The sequence below is a fragment of the Molossus molossus genome, unplaced genomic scaffold (assembly GCF_014108415.1).
Source record: "Molossus molossus isolate mMolMol1 unplaced genomic scaffold, mMolMol1.p scaffold_m16_p_2, whole genome shotgun sequence".
Classification (NCBI taxonomy): Eukaryota; Metazoa; Chordata; class Mammalia; order Chiroptera; family Molossidae; genus Molossus; species Molossus molossus.
Window position 1 is genome coordinate 96,864,360 of NW_023425355.1, and position 11,266 is coordinate 96,875,625.

Below are 11,266 nucleotides of genomic sequence, written 5' to 3' on the forward strand. Positions count from 1 at the left end.
TAAAAAAAAAAAGAAAGAAACAAATAAATCCATAGATACAGAGAACAGACTGGTGGTTGGCAAAGGGGAGGGGTGTTGGGGGGCTGGGTGAAAAAATGTAGGTATTAAGAAATTCAAATGGATAGTTACAGAGATGTAAATTACAGATTAGGGGACATAGTCAACAATACTATAATAACTATGTGTGGGGCCAGTTGGGTACCTGTATTCTTACATATTTGTTAACTAATTGTTTCATTAGTTACTGAGAGAAGTATGCTAAAAATTCCTAGTTATTATTAGAAATTTATGTTTCTATCAATCTTTGTTTTATATATTTCAAAACTGTATAATGGCTGCATACAAATATCTAAATGTTATATTTTCCAATTGACTGGATCCCTCTATCATTATAAAATATTCTCTTTATATTTGCTAATATTTCTTGATTCAAAGTCTATTTTGTCTAACATTAATATAAGCATACCAGCCAACCTTTTAGTTTCAGCCTTTTTGTGTCCTTACAAAACGTATAATTAAATTCTATTTTTTGTCACAAGGTAGTTTTGTTTACTTGTGGCAAGTAAAAAAAAAAAACAAAAAACAGAGGATTCACATCCAAAGCTCTGCTGTTATTCTTGAAGTTGGATTTAGATCTAGAAGTTTATCAAGCAGGTCATAAGCTTCATCAGATACCTCGTTCCAGACTTTTACATTGGTAGTATATGCATCAAAACTACCTCCACAGCCATTTCTGTTCCCTTTACACAATAGATTCCCAGGGGGCTGTGCTTGAGGTGTTTTTGTAGGAGGTGAGAAGTTTTATTGTAAGTCTTCTCTGAAAAAGTTTGTTCATGAAAAGCAGGCCCTTGTATATTACTTGGTAATTTGGGAGTGTTAGAATCTATACCTCTGAGCTTCTCACAGAGTTTTCTCAAGTACTGCACTGGGAATTCTTTGCTACTCAATATTGATTTCACAACGGTTTTAGCAGCCTGACTAGTTTCTTTGGATCCACATATTGTTAAAATTTGAGCCAAGGACATTAAATCATCACTTGCTTTATAAAATGAATAAGCAAAGTAATAAATATGACACCTTCAGGCTAAATGTCAATCGATATAATTTGATTGGGGCACTCAGTAAAGACATCTGAATCCTGGTGTACCTGCCCCAGGAGCAACCTGTTGCTGCCTTGAAAGGCAAATACTGCAAACTTTATCTGTTGCCTGACAAGTCACAGATCAGACTAGCAGGGAAAAAAAACGATAGTTTTCTTCATCACACCACTATTGACACCTTTTGTAGAAACAGCCTACATTTTTTTGTAGAAAGTCAGCCTACAGCTGACTTTCTAGAGAGTACATCCATGGTCTTTCACTGCTTCACAAGTTTCACTGCAGGGTTCTCATGAGAAATGGAGCTGTGTATACTGAAATTTCTTCTTCTAAAATTAGAGCACTGGAACGGCCTACAGATCCCTCCTTTCCAGCTTTTCCTTGTTTAATCTGAATTTGTATATTTGTGCAGGGCCTTTCAACAGAACTTGTGGTGGGCTGCTGATCCACTTCCTTAGGCGCTGCTGGGCCACAATTCTATTGTCAATGTAAGAAATATTTAAACCTATAAAAATTTTTGTGAGTTTACATGAGTCAAATTGACGACAATCTCCAGGAAACAAAATCTGAATGAATTGAGCTAATGCTCCAGAGAATGGCATATTTTTGCCTTGTTTTATAAGTTACAATCAAAAGAGAAGATGCCAGTGATTTATATGAATTCCATTGGTGATAGATTAGGGAGGTGGAAAAAAGCAAAGCAGGAAAATCTTTGGGATTGGATGAAAAGTAAAATGATGGACATATACAGGATAGTTAACAGTCAACAATAAACTCAATAACAATGAGGGGATTTGTGGTCTCGGCAGAGTGGTGCCTGTGCTTTGAAGGGTCCGGAAAAAGGGAAATTACGTTGACATTCCAAAGATATGTTATCGTAGATGCAAAAAGACAATAGATAGGCTCAGTTAAAGGAAAGATTGACCTTTGTCAAGGATGATGCCAGCCTAGGACATGCCTACCTGCCATAAACTGTTTTTGGTTAAAAAGTTTTCATTTCAGACCACCCTTAGTGGTTATTTTAGGTCTTTGAGTTTGCAAAGCCTCCATTCAGGCCTTCCTTGAGCTTGTCAGGTTAACATGTGGTCCCTTTTCATCTATACTACCATTTTTCACCTTTTCCTTGAAGTGTGAGATCTATTTATATTTAATATTATAAAAATGTGGTTTATTTTAAGTAATCCTTTCCTGCCTTATTTTGGATTAATTAGTATAATATTGTTCCATTTTATCTTACTAAGAATTTTCAGTTACATAATGTCGTATTATTGTTGTTCTGTTTACACTAAACATTAAAATATGCATTTTTTCTTATTATAGCCTACCTTAAATTAGTAGTTTAATCACTTCCCAAAGAATAAATACCATAAAACCGTTACTTTATTTACCTCCTTTATGTACTTCACACTATTGCATTCATATCTTTTCCTTCTACATGCTATAAAAATAGTGTTGCAACAGTTGATACTTTTTTATTTACATATCTATATATGTAAATAAAATATATTTACATATATATATACATATACATATATATATTTCTTTATTTTCCAAAAAATCTTTACTCTTCCCTATAATTCTGTTTATCCATATTGGTTCATTTCATTTTAACTTAAAGAACATTCTTTAATACATTAAGTAGTTTGAAGGAATTAAATGGAATCAGTATTTTTTTGAAAATATTGCTCTACCTTATTTTTGAAGCACATTCTTGTTGGGTACAGGACACTACCTTGGGGGTTTTTTTGTTTTTGTTTTTCCCTAACTCTTTAAAAAAGTCATTCCAATGTCTATGAGTTTCCATAGTTTCTTTTCCAAGTTCATTTATAAGAGGTATTGTTGATCCCTAAAAGATAATATTCTCTCATGACGCTATTGACTTTTTTCATTTCCATTGCTTTTCTTTTTTAAATATGTTTTTATTTATTTTTTAGAGAGAGAAGAAGGGAGAAAGAGATACAAACATCGATGTGAGAGAGATACATTGATTGCTGTTTCCTGCACACCCCCTACTGGAGATCAAGCCCACAACCCCGGCATGTGCCCTGACCAGGAATCAAACTGGGACTTCTCAGTCCATGAGATGATGCTCAATCCACTGAGCCACATGGGCCGGATCATTTCCATTGCTTTTCAACAATTTAGAGATGCTGTACCTAAATATATTGTCTTTGTTTTGCCTAACTGATATTCTCTCAGCTATTAGAATCTACAGGTTAATATATATCATCATTTGTCCTTCTGTCACATGTTTCTAATACTTTGCTATATTATTTTCATTATTTTGGTTATCTTTGCCTCAGTTAGGAAACTTTCTAGTGATATGTCTTTGAATTCACTCATTATGCTAAAACTGAAAAATATATCATGTAGAGTTAGGTGCTTACTATATCAATTTAACATTAGATTGGACATAGCAGAAGACAGAGTTATCTAAAGATACCATGGTTTAGAGAATAAAAAGTCATTCTAACTCTATGATACCTAGGCTGAGAGATTTGGGGCTTTATGAAGTCAAGGAATCCTAACTACATAGCTTAATGTCCAATGACTTCCTGAGGTAATCAGCATCCAGGTAACTGTGAAGCTAAAATTCAGTAGATGCTGCATCCTACATATTACCTCCCTGGAGTAATGTGGACCAAGGATTTAAGGTGAAAAGTCTACAAAGTCCCAGGAAATTTAACCTTTAAATTCTAGAATCCCAGAATACTATGGTTATAAATACTCCTTCCAGAACATTAAGCATTTGTACTCTGAAGTCAAAGGCTTTTTGGCCTATTTCGCTGTTTCAGGGGTGCTCTGGTAGAAAGGCTACAAGATTGAAGTCTAGATGGATCAAGGACTCTACAGTTTCTAAGCACTAAAATGTTAGTACAGCCCAGCTGGTGTGGCTCACTGGTTGAGCGTCGACCCATGCACCACCAAAAGGTCGCCAGTTCGACTCCTGGTCAGGGCACATGCCCAGGTGGTGGGCCAAATCCCCAGTGTGGGGCATGCAGGAGGTGGCCAATCGATGTTTTCTCTCATCGATGTTTCTATCTCTCCCTCCCTCTCCCTTCCTCTCTCTCTAAAATCAATAAAGAATAAAAGGGCTAGTACACTGTATTTTTCTAACTTTGAAGTAGAAAAAAAAACAAAAACCCAAAACCATCAAATAACCAAAGACCTGTGGCCTTGGAAACGTTCATTCTAAAATGACTAAGCTTTTATTTCTTTTCGACTCAGGTGGTATGATACCAGAGTACTCTAGCTCAAAGAATCTATGATTCTGGGACCTGACCGGCCCAGGAGTTTTGTGGTGCATGGTCGTAATGGGTCAGGCCCCACAGTCCATTGTCTCCGTGTTCCTCAAATTCTGTGGCTCCAAGTCTACATGGCTCCTGATATGTACGGTGCCAGGATGCCAAAGTGGGCCCAGGCCTATAAGATCCAAGGGTGATGGGATGAGAGGGTCTTCTCTGGCCCCAGGGAACCAACGCTCCAGCAATGTCTGCTTGCTAAGACTTCAAAAGAAGAGGTCTGACAGGTCCCCAGGTTTCTGATTACCTGCTTCATCTTGGTTCCAAACATGGAGCCGCTCACATCAATAACGAACACCACATTTTTCTCAACAGGTGGAAGGCCTCTGGGGGCAAAGTAATGAATAAATAGCCGTCGTAAATCTGGACAAAAGAAGTGAAACCACAAGAACTGTGAAAGCTGGTCTAAATCAGCCCCCTTATTCTCCTACATAACAAACAGCTCTTTTCGGTCTTAGGCCTTATCACTGTTTCTAGATCAATAGGCATCCGTGCAGTTGTTTCTTCAATGTCCATCTCCCCCACCAGAACTGTGTGCCTTCTGTTCAGACTGTCTGTCTAGGACCTGCCCCAGAGCTGTGGAGACTGACTGGCTTGGGCCCAAGGCTCCAAGGAGCAGGATCTCTGTAAAATGTGAGTTCCTGTCCATGAGAGCTGGGCTTGCACAGTCTTGAGGGCCCCCAGGGACATTTTGCCTGGGCTCCAGGAACTGTAACTATTGTTTTAACCTCCCTCTATAGAGTGAGCCTGGGGCCCAGCTCCATAGCTGCCAGGGGCTGGGAGTTTGCAGGGCCTCCCTCTCCTCCTTAAACCTCCTTTCTGCTGTTGCTGGGCAGAGCAGGGAGGGGAGGAGGGAGCAGAGGCTGAGTGAGCTGCTTGTTCAGAGGGGATTGGTTAGGCCAGGTGCAGATGCCTAAGGCTGTGGGGTATGTGATTGGCTGCTGCCCCCTCCCCCTACTCCCTGTCTCCCTCTGCAGAGCCTGGGGGCTGGGGCAGCCAGGGAAGGAGAGGGAGGGAGCTGGGAGGGCCCCCAGGACCAGTGTCAGTGTAGCCCAGAGAAGCATGGGCTTGCTGAGGGTCTGAGCTGCCCAGCAGCCTGCAGCTGGCTCTGCCCTGGGAAAAAGAGCTTCCTCTCCTCCCTGCCATTCAGGCACTCTCTGATCACAAGGCTGGACACACTCTCCCCTCCTGTTTCAGAGGATCGCAGAAGACATGGGCGGACATCTTGGTGTTCCCCTCCACCTTAGCCTTGGAGCTCATCAAAAGTACATGTGCAGGCTGTGTCTCCACTTTTTCCTGGCACTCTGCAGCAGTTCCCAAACGACTGGGTCCTCCACCACCAGGCAACTTCAAGCTAAGGGCAGAGGCCGGCAGTCCTCCTCTTCCTCCACTACCTGGGTGGGTGCGAGCTTCTGGGAAAATCTTATGCCCACCTCTCCATGGTCCCAGGCTCACCAGAGGCCCCACACCTCACATCCTGTAACCAGAGGCATGACCCAGGTCACCAGCCTCTCACACTCACCTCAGCTGTCATGCCTGTCTGCTCTCAGGAAGTGTTTCCCTCCCTCCCTCCCTCCCTCCCTCATGAAGAAACTTAAGGGCACCAGGCCAGGTTCCTTTGACTGCCCCCCTACCCTTGTTCAGGGTCCACATCTCCATACACCTCTTCTCTCTACTGAAAGACAAAAGAGTCCTCCCCTAACCCCGTGGACTCCAAGCCTCTAGCACCTCCTCTACCAGTCAGGCCCCTGCTTTCCAACCCGACCCACACACCCAACAAGGCTTTCCTCACAACATAAAAGGTCTGTGTCTGTTTCATCCACTGAGACAAACCCCATCGATCCCAATCCCGCCCAAACTTCAAGCAGCTTCTCTCCTCCTTGTCACACTCCAGGGTATTCATACTGGCGCCTGCAAGGGTCTCCTCATCTCCACCTCACTCCTCTGCCCACCACAGACTGGGTCCCACCTCCACCACACAATGGCCCTTTTCTCACTACAGGCAACAGTGACTAGTTGGCACCCAAACTCAGTGGGTATGTTTCAAGTCTCATCCAACTGCACATCCCTGATGAATTTCACAATTGGTGACTATTTCTGCTTTCTTCAAGAATCTTGTCTCCTGGGATGCTGAGATGATGAGCTCTCCTTATTTTCCTGCTCTCTCTGGTCCGTCTGCCTCAGTGTGTTTCTTGGGCTGCATTTTCCCTCCCTGCCCCTTAGGCAGTGCTTCCCAATAGTTCTGAAGCATGGCACGCCAGAAAACGATTATGTTTCTGTAGCACAATGAAGGGAAGTGGTGGGAATTTACAGCTCTGAGCAGGCGGTTGGCAGTTGGTGGGGCCGGACACCCTGATGGCTGAGATCAATAGCTCTTTGCATGGAAATCTGGGCCTTAGCAACTGCCATCCTGGATCTGCTCTTCTGGCTCTACACATCCTCCCTGGGTCATCTGGCTAGCCCTCTGGCTTTCAACTGCTCAGTCTCTACCGATCACTTTACATCTCTTTCTCCAGTCCAATGTCCTCCACTCTTCCCCTTCGCCTACTGCATACCCACTCACTATTACGCAGGTTTGTCCCCCTTGATGTCAGAAGATGCCGCCAATGGATCCTGCCCAAGCAATACATTCATTTCCCGTCCCCACCCTGCCCTTGTGAGCCTTTGTCCTTCAAGGCACCATCACGCACATGCTCTCTCCAGATAGGAACCCAAGGGTCACTCCTCATTCTTCCTGGGCCCCTCCTTCCCACATCCAACCAGCCACCAACTCCTGGTTTCATGCGCTGCAAATCTCAGGTCCACCGCGCCTCTGATCCAAGACCTACACAGCCCACAGTCAGCACTTCTTTCTCTCAGGTTTCCCTGCTTCCCTTGTAGCCCCTTCCATCCATACACGTTGGCAGGTCCTGCTGGGTCTGGCCTTTCTAAACGCAAACCTCATAATGCCATTCCCTCTCTTGGCTCCCTCAAGACAAAGGACATGTTCCTCATCATGCCCCTGCAGCACTCGTGCCTTAGAGGTCTCACCTCTGCACATTTCTGGTGCCTGAAATCGATGCTCTGGGAACTGCAACCCACTTGTAGCTCCCTACACACACCTGCATGTTTCCAGCCTCTCTTCTTTGTGTGATGCAGCCCTCAGTTTGCTAGAATTGCCTTTGCTACCCCCCAACTTGGTACACTTCTTTACATTCCTTTTTTTTTTTTTATCCTCACCCAAGGATATTTTTCCATTTTTTGTACAGATAGAGCGGGAGGGAGAGAGAGGAAGGGAGAGAGAGAGAGAAACATCGATGTGAAGGGACACATCGAGTGGCTGCCACCCGCACGACCAACCAGGGCCGTGGACAAACTGCAACCGAAGTACGTGCCCTTAGCGGGAACCGAACCCGGGTCTCTCCGGACCGCAGGCCGACACTCTAACCGCTGAGCCAAACTGGCCAGGGCCACTCCTTTACATTCTTAAAGACACGCGTCAGTCTTTACTTCCCCCGAGGAGCCTTCCCTGACCACCTTCTCTCCTCAAAATGGCTTCCCTCATAACTTGTGTTGTCATTGGAAGAGCACTTCTCATCTGGTGTCAGTGTTGTGTCTCTGGGTTTCACCCTGAGACAGTGATTAGGGTCTATGTATGATTCACCCCCAGTTTCCAACATCAGGCAGCAGTGGGCACGGCACATATCAGCTTCCCAGGGAGTCCTGACTGACTGACAAAGGGGTGAATTGCTGGCCTTTGAACGATGGGCAAACTTGAGTAGGAAAGGGAGGTGAAGTGAGGGGTCCTTGGAGAGCAGATGCAGGAGGGAGGGCACACCGTGCATGGAAGAATGGCTCCTATCACTGAATGCCTAACTCCACTTACTGTACCTGCATGTCTGTGCCAGGCCACTGTGGAAAAGGTAAAGAAGCAGGTAAATACCTTGAATGCACAAACCATGGAACACCAGGTCAAGGGCCGTGCTGTCACCTACTGGCAGGGTACCCTCAGCTCCTATTCTGAGAGGGCAAATTACTTTTATTGCCCCTATGGAGCAGGCTGGCTGCACCACACCCCTGTGCCTCTGCACATGCTCTTTCTCCTCTCTCTCTGCACGGAATCCCCATCACTCTATGTGTCCAGGTGGAGGCAGACTCAATTCATCCTTGCCATGCTAATTTCAAGGCCAGTCCATTTAGGAAGGCTTTCTTAACGCCCCCCTCAGTGGTATCAGCACATCACACACTCCAGCTTCATACACTCGCTAGGATGTGTTATGACTCTTAAGGCTGTATGTTTCTGGCTTTGTCAACTCTGGCACATGCCGCAGGGAGAATAGGTTCTGTGTCCAGCTCTTTTCCGAGCTTTCGGTATCCATGGGAACAGGACTGGGCTGGAGCAGCTCTGCTAGGTGGAGATGTGCCCACATATGACTTCATGAATAAAGAAGTGCACGAAAAGAAGTGTAACCAAAGCACCATGTTGGCCTGAGGAAGAGAGAGGAATTGTGAGTGGGGTGTGGTCATCAGAGAGGTGGCATTTGAGCAAGGCCTTTAAGGACAAGGAGGACGCTGACCAGTGGGGAAAGGGGGCAGAAGATAATCCAAGGACAGTAGATAGTATGAGCAAATGCCCGCACACAGAAGAATGGCAAGTTCAGGTGTATTGGTAGGAAGGTGTGTGGTGTGGTGGGGCCGCCAGCTGGAGGGTCACTGCGTGCTGGAGGCAGTGAGAAGTGTGGCAAGAAAGGCAGGCTGGTCCCAGTCATCTCCGGCTGCCGTGCGATCGTTTTCATAAAGCCGGGGCTCGGGCATCAGTGCTCCACCCCGTCTACAAGTGCAGGAGTCCTCTGCTTGGCCTTCATGAGTGTGGGAGCTCAGGATCTAAGAGCTCCCTGTTTGGCCAGATGGCTCAGATGGCACAGAAAAGTTTTTAACACTAAGGGACAGCAAGAAAGTCCAAGAGAGCATCGGAGGATTAGAGCTGCAGAAAGTGTGAGAGCCCACGGGTGTGAGAGACCTGGTACTGGTCAACAGTTCACTCTCCAAAAGAGCGGCTTAAGAGTGAGCTGTGACTTGAGTCAACTAGGGACGAGCTCATTAGGAGCTTGAGTCCATCTTTAGAGTTCCCGATCCCCGACCCTGGAAGGGAGCACAGGTGTGAAGTCACGTGTCACCACACGTCTTTGTGTTCATGTTCACTAGTCCTCACTGATCCCTAGGAAGACCGAAGTGAGCACCTCGTGGAGGCCACGTTGTTGCTCAGACCTGTGTGATTCCAGAGCTCATGCTCTTTCCATCGCCCTCACCTGCACGTCGCCAATGATGTCCTCCATGACTACGTCGTACTGGACCACAAAGTCGGCCATGATGCCTGAGCTGGAGAAGGCCGACTGGTCTTGCAGTGTCGGGCAGAAGGTGACTCGGACACAGGTCTCTCCCCTCTCGATTCTGGTAGATGCGGGCGAGTCATCCTCACCTGTGTGGGTGGGGAGGGTTGGGGTGGGATGGCACGGAGGGCTCCGTAGCAGAAAGCCAAGCAAGGGGACATCAAAAGGAGCAATATCTGGGAGGGTGAGAAGTAAGCCCTGCACCACCTGCAGCTCCCCCTGCCTACCTCGCCCTTCCACCTGTCCAGGTGCCACACTCCTTCCTCTGCACACCCTGAAACCAACAGTGCCTGCTCTGCCTCTCCCAGCAAACCCACCCAGCCTGGCAGACCCAGCCCTCCCTTCAGCTACCAGTCAGTCTCTGGTAGTCTGACCCTCATGCGCAAATTTGCCCTGGCTCACTTGCCATCCCTCCTGAGGCCCAGCGTCAGGTCCTCAGGTAGACCCGTGTTCTGGGTCTCCTGCCACAGAGGCCGTGTGTTGTGTGTGGTGAAGAGAGACAGACACACAGACAGGGCCTAGGCTTCTTCCTACACCCCTTACTGCTGTGGGAAATTGCAGTCTATCTAAGTTCTCCTCTGGGATAGTATTCCATGTGTTTTCTCCCCCCTCCCCCTGCCTTCTGTGAATATGCCTTTTAGCGCCTCATGAAAACACAGATGAATTTCTGGTCCCGGATGTTTGCTGAGCTGGCCATAAGATCAACTCCTCTGGAATTTCAGTCCAAGACAAATGTCCATTTAGACATGTCTCTGTGCCTCTTTTTTCCAGAAAATGAAAACTTAGGAATCCTTCCACCACCACCCCCCTTTTCTGCTACAGCTGTCAGGAAGCTTAGGAGCAAACTGAGGCCCCATACTCTCTGAGATGCCTGCTTACATACATTCCCTTGACTTCCTTCCTTCCAGAGGTCTTTGTTCTGTTTTTATCCCCCACAGGATTGGCTCTACCCTCTGTCTTAACCTTTAAGGAGCAGGGGGAGGGAGCTGCCATTTTTAGCTTAGGGTGTAAGAGTGCAGACTCCAAGCACTCAGATGCTGCCTGTGGGGCCCTGGAAAAGTATTCACATTCTCTAAACCTCGGTCTGCCCATCTGCAGCACGGGAATGAGAGCTCCTATTTCACAGACAGTGTTTGTGGGGAGTAAATGAGACTTCATGGAAAGCATCTGAAACCATACTTGGATCTTAGTAGTTGCTCAATAATTCTAACGATTGCAGTTTTCATCGAATCTTCATTTCTCTGCACCAGTGATTTTCAGGGAGGAATTTCCTCAAATTCCCACCATGGTCCTGGCCACAGATGGCATCTCCTCATCGTGCAGCTGGGAAAGGTGGAGCAGAGCATTTGAGTGATTTGCCTGCACCCCCACCTTAGGGCACGGTCAGAGCTGGGATTTGAGCCCATGTCCATGTGTCTGTCTCTCCTCTACATGTACCACACTGTCACTCTGGGTTACCGGGGTCCAATTAGGCAGGACCTCCAGGCTGAACAGCTCG

At 46.3% G+C, this 11,266-nt stretch overlaps 1 pseudogene; it reads right to left on the reverse strand.

Moving 5' to 3' along the window:
- Positions 1-591: 591 nt before the first annotated feature.
- Positions 592-9,747, reverse strand: LOC118635426 (annotated as a pseudogene).
- Between the last annotated feature and the right edge of the window lie 1,519 nt (positions 9,748-11,266).